The sequence below is a fragment of the Octodon degus genome, unplaced genomic scaffold, assembly GCF_000260255.1.
Source record: "Octodon degus isolate 3935 unplaced genomic scaffold, OctDeg1.0 scaffold00079, whole genome shotgun sequence".
Lineage (NCBI taxonomy): Eukaryota > Metazoa > Chordata > Mammalia > Rodentia > Octodontidae > Octodon > Octodon degus.
In genome coordinates, this window is record NW_004524655.1 from 5,786,720 (window position 1) to 5,803,747 (window position 17,028).

At 40.7% G+C, this 17,028-nt stretch overlaps 1 non-coding gene across 1 annotated transcript; it reads right to left on the minus strand.

Moving 5' to 3' along the window:
* Nucleotides 1-13,206: 13,206 nt before the first annotated feature.
* On the minus strand, nucleotides 13,207-13,309 carry LOC111818114. The gene has a single exon (XR_002822181.1). It is a non-coding gene; the product is annotated as a U6 spliceosomal RNA (small nuclear RNA).
* Between the last annotated feature and the right edge of the window lie 3,719 nt (nucleotides 13,310-17,028).

Here is a 17,028-nt window from a genome sequence, read left to right on the forward strand (position 1 = left end):
AAAAAAAAAGATGAATGGATTACGAAAAAGTAGTATTCATAATCAATCAAGTACTACTCAGTTATAAAGAAGGATAAATTTGAGGCATTTGTAGGTAAATGGAAGCAATTTGAAGACATAATATTAAATGAATAATCAGACATACAAGTTCAAATATCAATGGTTTCTCTTACATGAGAAACCTAAAATATAAATAAAGAACAAAATAAAAGACAGATAATACAAAGTAGCAAGGTCTTTTTCAAATGAAAAAGGGAACAAAAGATGGAAGGAGGGGGAGGAAGGAGAGGGAAAGGGGATAATGAAAAAGAACCAAAAGAAACAATAGAAATGGAACTTTTGTAGATGGTAAGGGTACAAAGAGATGGAAGGAGGGGAGAGGCAGGAGAGAGATAGGAGATGAGGAAAAAATTAAGATATATTATGCACATGTACCAACTCCCCACAGTAAATGTATTCACATGTCCTGCAAACACAAAATACATACATACAGTATGCCTAGGCCTCACTTGGTTTAAGTGATTTGTAACCTGTTAAATGGTTAGGTAATCTGTGTTTTTGTTTTATTTTCTTAACTCTTCAGATAATTCTAAGGTTCAACTACATCTGAAAACCACTAACCTAAACCAGTTGTTCCTGAACTTAAACCTGAATCAGAATCACTGGGTTTTGATTGGCTCCAAGAATCTATTTTGTGGAGTTTGGGTAGTGGGAGTGGGGCGAGTGTGTATGGGGGTGGAAGGAGTGTAGGAGGGTGGGATCTGAATTTTAAACTACTGTAGTGGTCCAGGAAATTCTGAGGCCCTCTTTCTTCGTTATTTGAAGGCTTTTTTTTTTTTTTTTTTGAAGGCTTTTCTAAGAGTCCAGGTGGTCATATTTTGCAGTAGAGACAGAAAAAGAAAGCTAAAGGAATTGACATTTGAATCCATTAGTTGTACAGAGTCCAAAGTCCATTGGGGCAACTGAGTGAGGATACCATAATAAAGACTTTGGGGGAGCCGGGGAGATGGCTCAGTGGAATAAGCGCTTCCCTGGCAAGGGCAACGGTCTGAGTTCAATCCCTGGTTCTGAAAAAAAAAAAAAAAAACCAAACAAAAAAAAAAAACAAAAAAAAAAAAAAACAAATAAAGAGTTTGGGGATGAGCATCAGATTGTACTTATCTGTCCAGCCTAACAGGACACACACACACACACACACACACACACACAAATACGTTCACAGGTATACACTTCCAATGTAGTGGCTACTATTAATACAATCAGTATGTCCACAGCAATTATTATCATGTTGAAATACTTCTATACTAGTTCATAAGCAGCCACTCCTTCAAGACCTTACTCCTTTAAATGACAATGGAATACCCATCTCTGACAAAACTAAACAAAAAAAGGGGATAATGAAGGACCATTTTATATATGTATAGTCAAAACAGGATAAATATATAGCTACTTTCTCTTAATTCAATGAATAGAAAGATTTGTACTAATGGTGTTTGTGGACAGGATATCCTGTCTGCATCTTATACTATGAATAACCACTAAGAAGACAACTATATGCAATGTATTAATTATTGAAACTGTCCTACTAATCAGTTTTGAAACTGTCTCACTGCTATTTGCTTCTCAATAATTTTTTTTTTCAGAACCAGGGACTGAACTCAGGCCCTTGCACTTGCCAGGGAAGCGCTTATTCCACTGAGCCATCTCCCCAGACCCCTCAATAAAATTATTTAAAAAAAAAAAAACCTTATTCTTACTCCTCCCCATACATCCAATGTAGTAGTTCCTCAGTCTCTCCTGGAGGGGCCCTTCCATGAAGCAGGCACATGAGGATCTCTATCTGAAATCCAACTGATCTGCTCAACATAGCGTACTATCATTGCATATTGTGAATATCTCACCCATTTGCCTCTCTATAAAAATAAAAATCTGATCCTGCAAATTTGTACACACTGGTAAGAAGTATAAAAAGTAATTAACTGTAACTGGTAGAATCAAAGAAGTATTGAAAAAAATAGTAGGCTTTGATCTGACCCTCAAAGGATGAGAAGGTCTTCCTTGGGTAGGGAAAAGATCATTGCAGATCTGGAGCAAGAGCAAAGGTCTAGAGGTATGAGCAGTCATGAGGCATTTTGGCTGGCATAACATCACTAGAGTACGGGGCAAGAAAAGGATTTAAAAGGTAGATTGGAGCCAGGTTAGGGGGAAAAATGAATATATATATATCCTAATATCAGATATTTTCTCCAAGTATGGTTCAAGAACTGCACCCACAAAGAACTGCCTACAGAGAATTACCTAGATGCTGCATATTCCAGATCTTCACCCAAGATTAAAGAATGTAGCGACCTCATCTCTATGATGGAACCCAGGAACATGGACTTTCAACCAACTTCAACTTCTCAGATTGAGACTCAATGTTAGAGAGTGAGGAAGGACCCCAAGAACTGGGCAAGGATGGAATATGACAAGATTGGTGTCCCAATAAGAAGATTCTGGAGATCAGAGAGATATGAGAAATAATGAGGAAGATGTGGGAGAATTCCCCACAAGCAAGAGAGTAGATGGTAGGCACAGAGGGATAGAAGAAAGGAGAGAGGACCTGGACCCAAGGTCGGAGGTAGTGCTACCAGGATTTGTTGACTGATGGGATGGACAGTGAAGAGGAGAGGGAGTCACAGGTGACCCTGAGACCCGTGTCCATTTTTGACTGGTTTGGTAGTGACACAACAAAGCTATAGGAGCAAAAGCAGATTCGCAGCCAAAATCAGTGTGCTCTGCTTTGCACCTCCTGGGTTGGGGCTGCACCTGGGACACCCATTAGGACTTTCAGCAAGTGACTGGGTCAGTTTGCCACTCAGATAGATGACAGGCTGGGGGCAGAGACTTGAGGGTTATTGGAACACAGACAAGCATAGAAGAGGTGGAAAAGATGAGTTCACGCCAGGCCGACTTCTCTCTCCATCAGGCATGGCGGGCGCCTAGAGACCACAAGAATGTATTAATTGCTTTTGAGAGCAGAGAAAAACAAATAAACATAACGCAAATCCAGCCTGGATATTTGCCTTCTATTGATATGGTAATAAAATATAATTTTTAATATCTTTTATAGACAAGGGACCCATGGAGACAGCAAATGTGCCTCAGGAGCCTAAAACAACATAGTCTGGTCTTGAGTCCACCCAAAGTGAGAAAAATCAAGGCCAGGCTCAAAGAAATTTTGAGTTTTGCCATTTTCTCATCTACTGTAGGCACAGAGTTCCTTTAGCTGTCCTGTGACACTGAAGGACTCTTCTCAGAATAATGGTTTAAAATGTCTAAAATAAAACAGGGTTACAAAGGAAACAATTATATTGAAATACAGTTATCAAAATACATTTTAAAACCAACTTGGGCTGTAGTAACTTATGAGTATCTTATTAATCCACCAGAGAATAGAATGGAGCAGTGAGTCTAATAACTGCCATAATTTCAAGGTAATGATGAGTATTAATTCTGAGATGCCAGCAGGAACGACACATGTGATGTCTGTGACTTCTGCTGGCAGCAAAGTCACAGGCCCTGCTGACATTCCTGCGGTTTGTTGTCTGCATTCACAGAGAGAGGAGAAATGCTGACTTTCAGGTAGAACCTGGCGAAAACAAAGATGTGATTCTCCCCCCAGCTAAGTTCAAGGATGTCTGAATTCTAGCCACAGTCCTATTGGCCTGCAGTACTCTCAGTCAAATGAGTGCTAGGAATGAGGTAATGGGAATGATCAGAGGATTAGTCTCAGATCCAAGAAAGACATGACCAAAATGTGAAAATGGTTCAGAAGAGCTGCTCCAAGTGGGGAGACAAAGGGAGGGCGAGGGGAGACAACCACAAGACCTATGAAACTACCAGCCCTTGGGGCAGGGGGTGTGTCCTGTGTGAGCCAGAGATGGCAGTCACAGTGTCATCACAGGACTAGATACAGTAATCACTACAAACCTTCCCCAGCTGAAGAGTGGATCCATGTTGCCTCCTGTATACGTGCATGAGAAGTTTTCAAAATATATGTAGATGATGTGGTAATAAATAAACTTGAAATCAGTCAAGTGTCCTTGAATCACGGTGATTTTCAGGCATTATGTATTCTCTCAATGAGAGTGCTCTAAAATCCCATAGAGGTCATTGGGCCATTGAGTATCCCATTCCATCAGCCTAGAGGACTCTCACCCACTTTTGCTTTGCATATCTAACTCTTATCCATCCTGGGTCTCAGTGTAAGTATCACTTTTCCAGGAAGCCTGTCCTAAGCCCTTCGAAAAATTACATCGTCCCATAGCACCCCTTCATGGCGTCCTTCATACCTTAGCTAACATCACACATGTAATGTATTACTTGTGCCATATTTGTGTGTTCCCAAACCAGGAGTAAATGCTCATTGCAGGGATGGGTGGATGGATGGCCAATTTGGGACAAGGACTTAGAGAACAATAATCTGTTTAAATATTTTCATTTTGTTCCCAATGCCTCATCAGTTTTCACCCATTTTGCCTGAAATGTGTTCTGTAAATCTCTCAGGTTTAATCTCCGTTGCTGTTCCTTATTAACTTCAAACTCTGAGTACAGGGATTATTGTCACTTCCAATTTGTTCTTCAATGCATTTTTAAAAATCATTCCCGTGGAAGAAATTGGCAGAAAAAGAAAACGGATCTGTGGGTATGTTTGGGAGTAAAGAAGCGTTGAGAAGGAAGAAAGGACTGGGTGAAGGGGAATCGATTTAGCAAAAATAAGGGAGAACCATTTTTATTCCTCTCCAGAAACCCAATGGGGTGGCCAGAGGGAGCCTCCGAAGGGAAGGCTGCTCTTTGCTGCCATCTTGTGGTTTTGACTGGAGCAGCTCTCAGAGCCAACAATTATGCAGCACTTAACTGTGTTCAAAGTAATGTTTAACATATCAATATTTGATGGAAAATACCTATTCCATGTTATGCCTAAGATGTTTGATATTCAGACAGATAATGAAGTTGAACCCAACTGCATAAGATGTAGGGCAATAATAAGCTTCTTTTCTGGAGGGTTAACAACCTAAGTTTGCAGACCAAAAATTAGAGAAATAGAAGGGCTGCAAGGACAGCCAACATTTTGACCATAACCTTTTAAGGTCAGTGAAGACTCAGAGCATAGGAGAACCTATACTGCAACGTCATGTAACTCAGTTGTGTCCCAAATTTTCTGATCACGGAGATTATGGGGCCACAGAGCAACGTGATTGATGACATAGAGTGTGCCTAAGGAGAGTTACCTGGAGAGAAAACATTCTCTCAGGCTTTCACAGAGAGCAAATTGGTCAAGCAATGGCCGTGACTCGTCCACATGGCTGACAATGACAAAGGATCTGCAAACTGCAGTACATGTTACAGGATAAATCCTGAGGGTACTTGACTGATCTTATCAGACACCTTGTTATACAGGTCTTGCTTTATCTTGGTCTTAACCATCCAGCAGAAAAGTATAAAAACGAGGTATATAAAGTAAAGCCATATTAATATGCTGAGCTGTGAAAGGCTCAAGTCAACAACTTCAGTGGATAACCCACTACTATTGTGGACTGTTGGACTGTGTTGGATTGCTTTGCTGAATTCACACACCTATAGTATTTAGATGCCAAAGGAAAACCCATTTTTGACAGGACTAAACAAAAAAAGGCAATACAAAGGAAGGACCACTTTGTATCTGTATATGCAGAATAATTAGGATGGATATACAGCTACTTTCGCTTAATTCAATGAGAAGAAAGATTTGTACTAATAGTGTTTGGATAGGATATTCTGTCTGCATCTTATACTATGGATAGCCACTAGGAAGATAACAATGTATAATTAATTATTGAAATTGTCCTATTAATTGGTTTTGAAACTGTCTCATTGATATTTGTTTCTCAATAAGATAAAATCCTGAGCTGGTTGTTCTATAAATAATTCCTTACATGTATATATTCCTAGACCACTGATGAGGCATTTTCATATGTAGTACTTAAACTAATTCTTATAACAACTCTCTGACACAGGACCTGACAGGTAAAATGATTTCCATTTCAGGGGTGAGGAAACTGAGATTCAGCTTGCAATGGAACCGGGGTTTAGTGAGTACAGCAAAACAGGTATTCCTTCCTTGTTTGTTTTTGTTTTTTGATTTTTTTCCCCCTAATGTATTTTGTACAGGGTCTCACTACACAGCTTGGACTTGTACTGATCCTGTGTTCAGGCTCCCCAGCACTGGAATTACTGGCTTGCACCACCACACCCAGACTCAACTAAGTTGCACGGTTCCTGGGGGTGCAAGTGGGAGGACAGAGCCAGTGAGGCATGCGGTATTAGGGATCAAACTCCAGTCTCTGCACTTGCCTAAGCAGGGTTTAGTCTGCCAAGCTATCTCACCAACCCTCCTTCCTTTTGTTCAGGGTCTAAGCCCATTTTTTAAAAAAGCACTACATTCTCTGGTACTGTAGGTCTTAAGACACTGACAGTGACTTAGCAAAGAAAAATACACAAAGAAGAGAGAAACGGAAGAAAATGCATCTTTAAATTTCTTCTAGAGAGACTGGACATGGTGGCCCATGCCTGTAATCCCAGCTCTTGGGAAGCTGTAAACAGGCAGATCATTACGAGTCCAATCTAGTAGTGAGACAAACAACCTGTAGACCCTGCCCTTAAAAAAAAAAAATCTTCTAGCTCTAAACTTATTGATTTTTAAAGTAATATCCTCAAATTGTAAGATTTAGATCAATGACAGAAAAATAAAAACCAGTGAAGCACCTCCCTTGAAGTTTGATACTAGAAGGAACTCAGACTCCTAGATCACTGTTCTTTCCAGAGGAAGTCCTCCGCACAGCACTCCTAGGTCTGACTGGACTGAACTTCCCTGGAGATAGCATTAAAAGACACATTCTAATTAAATAGTTCTGGGGTGAGACCTGAACTTCTGTGCTTTTTATAAGCATTCCTTATTGTGATTAAAAACCAAAAACGCAAAATTCACCACTTTAATCATACTTCAGGGTACAGTTCAGTGGCATTAAGGACGTTCATATTGTTGTACAATGTCATCATCAATCATTGCCAGGGCTTTTAAAAACTTCCCACACTGAAACACCATATGCAGCTGACAGTCGCTGCCCATTCTCTGCGTCCTCCACCCGCTAAGTCCCCATTCTATCTCTGTGAATTATTTTTACTTTTTTAAATTATATGTATTTGGTACAGGGTCTCACTACGCAGCTCAGACTCCTAGTAATCCTCCTGTTTTCAGCCTCCCCAGCGCTGGGATTACAGGCACGCGCCACACACCCAGACTCGGTCGCAGGCTCAGCGCACCTAGGGGCGGGGCTGGCGTGGGCATGTGGTGCTGGGGATTATCTCTGTGAATTTTGACTGCTCTAGAGACCTCCTATTAATGACATATAGACAGCATGTGTCCTTTTTTTATGTCTCTCCCCAGTTCTCAGGTGATGTTGACAGTCTTGTCCTATCTGCAGGCTCTATTTTGCATAGCAATGGTAGAGCAGAAGTGGTGGATCTGTAAGGACCAAGTGTTTAGGCTTTTGTAAGTCATACAGTCCCTGCTGTGACCCTCAACTTAGCCATTGTTGACTGCATGATGCTACCACTTGAGCACAAAAGTAACCTCAGATAATACACACAGACACACACACACACACACACACACACACACACACAAATAGGTTTGCTCAGTTCCAATAAAGTTTTATTTACAAAAGCAGAAGCCTGACAGGGTTTGACCTGTGGGCCTTGGCTGGCTGGTCCTGCTCTAGACAGTAGTTCTAGTCCCCAAGGGCTTTTGTTTAACTCCAAATGGATTTGCTGAGCTGTATGTGAAGTACTGTTGCCCTCATGGAGATCACAGATTCTATTTTTTTCTTTAGTACTGAAGAGTAAACCCAGGGGCTTGAGCATGCTAGGCAAATACTTTGCCACTGAATTACAGTCTCAGCACTTTCAATATTTTATTTTGAGACAGGATCTTGTTAAGTTGTTCAGGCTGGCCTTCAACTTGGGATCCTCCTGCCTCAGCTTCCCAAGAATCTGGGATTATAGGCAAGTGCCACTACACTGGGCCAAAGATCTGATTCTGAAACTCAAAGAACTTCCCTACCCAATACTCTACTCATTCATTTAGGCACCATTTTAAAACATTCCCCCCTACCACCACCAAGGCTGGGGATCAAATCCAGGGCCCTGTGCATGCAAGGCAAGTGCTCTATCATTGAGTTCTATCCCCAGGCCTCTAGGTTTTTTATGTATTATCAAATTTAAGACTCACAACACTGGGGCCAGGGAGATGGCTCAGTGGAATAAGCGCTTCACTGGCAAGCACAAGGATCCGAGTTCAATCCCTAGTTTTGCCAGAAAAAAAAAGACTCACAACACTACAAAGAAGTACTTTTATAATCTCCATTTTGCCAATCAGGGCAGTAAGATTAGTTAAGTAATTTGCTCAAAGTCATGCCCCTAGTAAAAAGTAAAATTAGAATTTGAAATCAGGCAAGCTGAGTCCCATTTTTTTTTTTTTAATTTCCATTATAATACTTCTGAAAAGAAACATTTGGTACCATTAGTTGGGGTTGGTGGGTGGAGAGAGGCAGCAAGTGGTATGGAGAAAGATATAAAATAAGGCAACTGAAAGTTAAATTATATTCTCAATCTCAGAATGAATATGCTAAAACCAGACCTTGTTACTAGATTTTTTACATTGTATTTTGTCATGCACTGAATTTCCTCATTAGCTGGAGATGGTGGCACACCCCTCTAATCCTAGCTCTGGGGGACTAAAGCAAGAAGATTATAAAGTTTCAGTTTAGCTGGGCAACCTTAGCAACTTAGCAAGATTCTATCTCAGTTTTTTAAATTAATCAAATAAAATATATTTCCTGATGGTAGTGTATGACCACTATTTTCCAAGGGTCACAAGAGAAATAAACCAAGTACTGGTGATTCCTACATTTAATTATAATCCAAGCCACTGTACTTAAAGTACAGTCCATGCTAACCTTGAAAGAAGGTGTTTGCCAGGCCTTAGAAGAGAGGTTCTTGGGGGCCGGGGAGATAGTTCAGTAGAATAAGTTCTTCCCTGGCAAGCGCGAGGGCCTGAGTTCAATCCCTGGTTCCACCAAAAACAAACAAACAAACAAATAGAAGAGAGGTTCTTAAGCAGTTCAGCTTTGTCCTTTGAAAACTTTTCCCCTGGGAAAACAGGCCCTCAGTATTCCAAGATAGTTCATAAATGTGCTAAGTCTTCCTGTCAAGCCAAGCCATCTTCTTGAGATTACTTCAGATTCCAAAATTATGACCCATATCTGTTTGTGTAGAGCAGAGTTTCCCAGTATCAGCACGACTGGCACTCAGCATCAGGCAATTCTTTATTGCAGAGAGCTGTTGTTTACATTGAAGGATGTCCAGGGGAATCCCATCCTCCTGCCCCTAGAAGCCAGTAGCATTACCTGTTTTGACAAAGAAAGATGTCTCCAGCCATTGCCACTGTCCCCTGTGGGAAGGGAATAAAGTCACCCCAGCCGATAACCAACAATAGAAATCAATACCAGCTTTCATTTCGAGAATGGCCATCCCTATCTGTTTGTGGGAGTAGACAATGGTACAAACCTTTGACGGTTGATTTTGAAAGTAGGCTTTGGAAAGAAATCATTAAAGTATTCAAACTATTTGCATTGCAAGGAAAAGAGAAAGATCTATTATTTAAGGCACAGGACATATAATAGATTCATTAGGAATAAAGGTCTGACAACATATGAGACTATATATTCCCCAAGCAGTAAAACAGATTCAGTGGCTGCCAGTTCCCAAAGATCTCCAAGTTCCACATGCTTGAGAGAGCGCTTGCGCATTTAATCTAACCAAGCAGTGTGTACATTCAGCCTAACTGGCTTGGTCTGTATGTTATTCACCAGACTATGGTGATTAATCCAAGAGTGGTTTAGTATGAATATTTGTGATATTCCAAAACTTACATGTTAAAATTTAGTCATCAGGCGCCGGCCAGCTAACAGAGGATTAAGGCACCTGCTTAGGCAGACACAGGGACCGGGATTCAATTCCCGACATGCCAGTGCCAGCCCAGTCCCCCAAGGGCACATTGAGATGGAGATTGTGACTGGGCGTGGTGGCGTGTGCCTGTTGTCCCAGTGCTTGGGAGACTGAAAAGAGGAGTACCACCATGAGTCTGATCTGTGTAGTGAGGCCCTGTAGACCCTGTAGACCTTGTACTAAATATATAAAAATAAAAATAAAATTTAGTCATCAAAGTGATGGTATTAGAAAGTGAAAGTTTGGAGAGGTAAGTGGGTCTTGAAGGTGGAGCCCTGGTAAATGGGATCAGTGCCCTTGTAAGAGGCCTGAGGGAACCCCGTAGCCTTTCTGCACTCTGAAGCTACATAGAAGGCATCATTTGTGGGCGACAGACACTAAATCTGCTGGTAGCATTACATTGGACTTCCCACTCTTCACAACTGTAAGCAATATACTCTATTTATTGTATTTAAATTGCTCAGTCTAAGGTATTTTGCTATAGCAGCCCTAATGGACTAAGTAATAGGTAAGCCAACAGTCTTTCTTAAGGTTCTAATAACTAATCTGAGGTGCTGAGATGGAAACAATCACAAAGTTATAAAGATGCGAGCCCCCACCAAAGGAAAAAGTTGTTCTGAGAAAATAAAGACAATACACAGAAGGCAGTACAGGTAAAAGAATCCCCATGATATTTGTAGGGATCCTTTCTGATATGACTACAGCCATCTTGATCATAAACTCCATCCCTGCCCCCCAGATGGTCCTTAACATGCATCCAAATTCTGTAAGAAAAACAAAATCATAACATCATTAGCCAAACATTTTGTGCTAGCTATTGATGCCTAACTGGTATGTAAAGTACTTCTGAGAAACCCAGAGTATATTCTAGTTGGCTGTGGCCCACTTTGTCAGGTTTAATACATACTGTAAATCCCATCCTCCTGCCCTGAGACGCAAGGAATCCTATCTTGCTGCTGCCCAAAACATCTTATGGCTACTGGTCCCTAATAAATTATACTCTGGAGCTGGCAAGATAGCTCAGCAGACTAGTCACCTGCTTAGGCAAGCATAGGGACCAGGATTCAATCCCCAGTACCACATACAGCACCAGCTCCACCCTAGGCAAGCTGAGCTGGCCACTGAGACCCGGCATGGTGGTGTACCTCTGTAATCCCAGCACTAGGAGACTGAAAACAGGAGGATCACTAGAAGTACTAGCTGCGTAATGAGACCCTGTACCAAATACATTTTAAAAAATAAATAAATTTAACTTTGTGAAATCCTGGATTATCTTGCTTCTTTGTTTGATCCTTCAATATGTTCTGTCTTTGGTAACAGTTTTCATCCACTGGATTTTTCCAGAACAATGGCCACGTCTAGAGTTCAGGCTATTCCTGTGGCCAGCTTCAACCAGTACATTCACATGAATTCCTATGTGAGCCAGCAAATTCCTCCTTTTTATTCCAGCTAATTCATTTTGGATTTCTCTCCCTTGAAACCAGGGGATTTTAACACATCTTGGCAAAGATATAGAGAATTTACATAATGGCCAGGAGAGTTAATGAAATTTTTTTTTTTTTTTTTTTTTTTTTTTTTTTTTTGCGGAACCGGGGATTGAACTCAGGCCCTTGCACTTGCCAGGGAAGTGCTTATTCCACTGAGCCATCTCCCCAGCCCAAGTTAATGAAATTTTGACTTGTAAATGCTCTAAAGAAAAAATCTTTGTGCAAACTACATAGATGCAAATTCACCATGAGTCGATTTTGTAAATCTTGGTGTGGTTCTTGAAAACTCTTGGTAGATATGGCTGTGTCTTGGCTTATGCAGATGTCCACCCCAAAAGTCCCTGCTTGTGTAGGACTTTATACTTTCCAAAGTTCTTGCATTCGGTATCTCATTTGCCTCCCACCACAAGTCAACCAGACCATGAAGGGGGTCTTGCCAAGCCCGTTTCCAGGTGAGAAAATGAAAACACCATGAAAGCTAAATAGCTGTTCTATGTAATTCAGGGATCTGGAAAGAGATTAACAATTCTCAGGTTCAGTCAGTCATGAACTGTGTCATGAATGATTTGATGCTCCTTGGTTGAAGTACCAAAGCTTGAGAATGATTGATCTTTTTTTCTTTTTTTTAATAATAATACACCATCCCTGTAACAACCTAATGCTCCCCAGCATTTTACAAGCTTTCCCAAGTGGGAAAAACAGAAGCAGAGTTGCAGCTGCCATATTGGGAATTCCCCTGGGAGGGTCATCCATGTCAATACACAACCATAGGCATCAGAGCAGGAAAACAGGTAGAGAGTCAGTGAGCTAGCTGGTCCCCAAAACTGTATCCTGCTCTAAAATGTCATGATTCACCCAAAATAAACAATGAGTTTAAGGCATTCAAGATTTAAAAACTCACCATTTCTCCCTGGCCATTCCCTATCCTTTTTTTTTTTTTTTTTTTTTTTTGGTGGAACCGGGCATTGAACTCAGGCCCTTGCGCTTGCCAGGGAAGTGCTTATTCCACTGAGCAGCTCCCCGGCACCCCTCATCTTTTTTTTTTTAATGTAATTTCTTTTTTAAAAAAATTTTTATTTATGTATGTATGTGTGTGTGTGTGTGTGTGTGTGGCCAGCTCAGCCCACCAGGGGGCAGGGCTGGCTGGCATGTGGTGCTGGGGGATTGAACCATGGTCCCTGTACTTTGCTAAGCTTGTTCTAAGTAGGTGCTTTAGACCACTGAGCCATCTCACCAGCCCCAACCCCCCCCCATCTTTTATTAAGAATCATTCACTTCAAAAAGTAGGGAAATGGTAAAATGTATCCTCTAAACAGGAATCATTTTAAGAGAAAAAGAGACACCCACAGGACAGAGCACAAGGGCAACAGATTAAATAGGAACTGTATTGAGTAACCTGGGACTTAAGTTCCCCTAAGTATATGTAACCAAAAAAAAAGTCAATGTGTGAAAATGGGACCACCAGACCTGCCCTTAAGAGCACAGCCTGTACTCCCACAGCCATATGATTACAGCAGGGACCACCCATCATCTCAGCACTTTTTTCTCCCTCTACTCAAGGGAGGGCAACTTTATTCAGGCTTCAAGACCTTGGTGCTTGGACTGGTGGTGCCTTTCCAGAGAAGAGACTAAAACTATGGAATGCTTTCTGAGCTAACATGTCATCCTTGGCTGGGTCCACGCCGATCTTCTCTTTATCATTCCACTTTAGTGTATGTGCTGCATTTCAGCACACTACCCAACACTTCTGTCATATTCTATTCACCAGAAGCAAGTTGCAGTCCCTTCCCACATTTAAAGGAAGAGATTTACGCAACGGTGTAATTCCAAAAGACAAGTCTCATTGGACGTCATGGTATTCTGTCCCCTGCACTGTAATCCTTTAGAGATCTTCTAATTCAAAAGCTAAGATTTCTGATCTGTCCAACTGGCAACAATTTCGCTTTTTTTTTAACTCATTGACTACATCAGACAAAACTTGGGGTGACTGCCATCTTTTCCTCCCCGACAGCCATATCTATTCTGCTCCTCTACTGTCCTTTAGGAGAATTGGTCATCGGCCCACCCATTCCACTTAATCATGTACCTCCCTCCTAAATACAAAGATTGACTGAAGAGTAGCTTCAAGTACAGTCAATCACAGCTTTATCTGCAATTTTCCTACCTAAAGCCAGTGATCCTCCCATGGTAAAAAGCCTTGAGATAATGAAGTCACTGCACATAACAAACCTGGTGAGACTTCAGATTCCCATAAGGCCCTGTATTCCCTTGAGTTGATGGTGTGTTTGTGGAAAAGGCTGCCAATTGTCCTTTGGTGTGTTCTCTGAACCTGGTGCTTCTATCTTCCGTGATAATAACTGCCCTACCTCATCAACTCAGCCACAAACCTTACCTCTTCAGCATTTCCCCAAGGAGTTCATGGGTATGATCAGACTTTATTGATGACTTAAAGGGCTGTGAATAAAAATCACAACAGATTATAAGAAAGTTTCTATCATCTCACCAGCTCCATTCTCGCACCCTCCCTCCTTCATTTAACCCACCATGAGATACCACCTCGTACCCAAGAGATGACTATAATTTACTCATGTGCATGCACATGTGCACATGCACACACACACACACACACACACACACACACACACGGATGTGGAGGAACTGAAACTTTCTTATATCGCTGGTCAGAATAGAAAATGATGCTGCCTTCTCAGAAAACAAGATGTTGCTTAAAAACATACAGAGTTAGCACATAACCCAGCAATGCCAATTCTAGTTATATAACAAAGGAACCAAAAGCAGAGACTTGAACTGGTATTTGTATTCCAGTGTCCGCTGCAGCATTATCTGTATATCAAGAAAGCAGAAGCAACCCAACTGCCTATCATCTGATGGACTGATAAATAAATGTGATATATTCATACAATGTCACTAGATGAAACATGAAAGTATATGCAAAGCAAAAGAAAATGACATGATATGATTCTCTTTGTAAGAACTGTAAGAAATGTCCACAATAGGCAAATCTATATAGACAAAAAGTAAATTAGTAGTTGTCAAGAGATAGGAGGAGGGAAGAATGGTGAATGATTGCTAATGGGTACAGAGTTTTTTTGAAGATGATGAAAATGTTCTAGAGTTAGATAATGGTTATACAACAAGGTGAATATACAAAAAGAAAAACCCCTCTGGATTCTATACCCAAAAAAGATAAATTTTCTATTATGTGGACTCTATCTCAATTAAAAATGCACAACAGATGTGTTAAATCATCCTCTCTCTCACCTCCTCTGCTGAGATCTACATGAACATGGAGCTTTCTGGAAGGATCTATTTAAGGATAACGCTGATTTATTGAATCCCAAGAATTTGTCTAAGGCAAGAATAATTTTTAGCTTCTAGTTAGTGTTTTATTAAATAAAACTACTCTGTTTCTCTCTCAAGGGAAAAATATTATGGCACAAAACCCCAGATACCTACATCCCTATGACCTATCACTTAAACAAAAATTTCCTTCTGATTCATGAGATGTAAAGCAGCCACTCCGTTTCTAGAATCTGAGATTCCTGGGGAGCCCAGTTTCCGACATTGCTGCTAATCCTTTTCTCAATAGGGGTGTTATTAGGAACAGTTTGCCAGACACCTACAGACAAAGATTAGGCTCATAAACAGACAGCATTCAAATTGTCTTTGGGTGTTCTTAGATGCACATAGCCTGCTGGGTATACATTTTAAAACACTATTTTGAAATCTATATTTAGTCCCCACTTCCCAGCTTGTGTTCATGAAAATAAGTACATCTACATGATAGTAATTTCAAGGGCAACCTGAACCTTATGCAGCACATAATTCTGGAGTGTTGGTAGTTTCCAACGTGTGGTCTATGAGAGGCCATATCATATGTAGTTCCTCCAGATCTTATAAATTCATTTAACACATATTTACTGAGCAACTTCTATGAGGCAGGCACTGTTTTACACACTGGGTTCAAAAAAACAGAAACCAAAAATGTCTTTGGTTCTACGGCTACATCTGATCACTCTACATGTCATTCTGTAGGACAAAAATCAATTGTCTCTGATGGGCTCAACACAGTGCTAGGTACAGGTGAATAACACTGTTCCAAGAAGAACACAAACTAGGGGGAAAAAAAAGGTCAAAACTCAAAGAAAAATATTAGATTTCATTATTATTCACTTATCTATAGTCTCTGGTATTCAAAAATATTTAAGGCATCTTATGTATCTTTTTGAAAGATACATAAAGCATAGCCAAATAATATAAATTATAAGCAGAAAGAGGGAAGATAAAAAACCTAAAAATGAGAACTAAAATAGGGCCAGAGATAAGACCAACACAGAGAAGGCTATGGTAAACTCCTTTATGTCTTAGCTGGAGAGAGAGTTTGGTGATATAAATGCCTGTCCAGCAAGCACAAGAACCCAAGTTTGATCCCTGGTATTGCATGCTGTGCTGGCCTGGGGTCACACTGTGCTGGCCCCAGTACAAAGGGTGGTGGTGCATGTTTGTAACTCCAGCACCAGGCAGGCTGAGACAGGAGGATCACCACAAGTCAGAGCTGCATACTGAGACCCTGTATCAAATAATTTTTTTAAAAAAATTGGTCCTGAGAATCTGAATAACACATACCTCACTGTCCTTAAACATTGCCCATCCAAATTCTAACCAAATAACACTTGTTTTGAGTAAAACTTGTCACCTGACTTTCTTCCCATTTGATGAGCTGTTGTCTGGGAAGTCCATGGGTCCATCATTCAAACGGGACCATGAACAAAGTGAGCAAAGAACTACGCAAAAAGAATAAAGTACCTTGATGCGTGTAATACTAGAGACTGAACCCAAGGCTTTCATACTGAGCTACATCTTCATCCCTTTCTCAATTTTTAAATTTTAAGACAGGGTCTCGTTAAGTCATTAAGTTGCTGGGGCTGCAGATGTGTGCCATCGCACCCACAGCTCAGATTCCCTAATATAGCTCCATATAAGTCATACGGCTTCCTTTGTGGGCTTTCAAAACATCATACTTTTTGTCTACTTCTAAGCCATTCCCAACATCGTGCTTTCTACAGAGTCCACTTCCTCCCATGGCTCATTTTTACGTGACTGACACCTTGTTCTTTAACTGCCAACTGACTTTTCATCTTCTCAGAGAAATAGCCAAGCTACCTTAGCTAAGTAGAGCCTCTCTGCTCCCCACTATTTGGCACAGCTAATCTCTATCAAACCACCATTTGTATAAAATGTATCAGAATCTGAGATTATCTTATTATATATTTATTTTCTATCTCACTGGAACTTTTGTTTATTGTACCTAAAATCCAAACTATCTAGTACAGTGCATAGCATACAAGACCCACTCAACATGTTGGCAAACAAATCTACATAAACAAGTGCATATCTTTCTGTTCTGAATAGCAAAAAGGCAGATAGAATA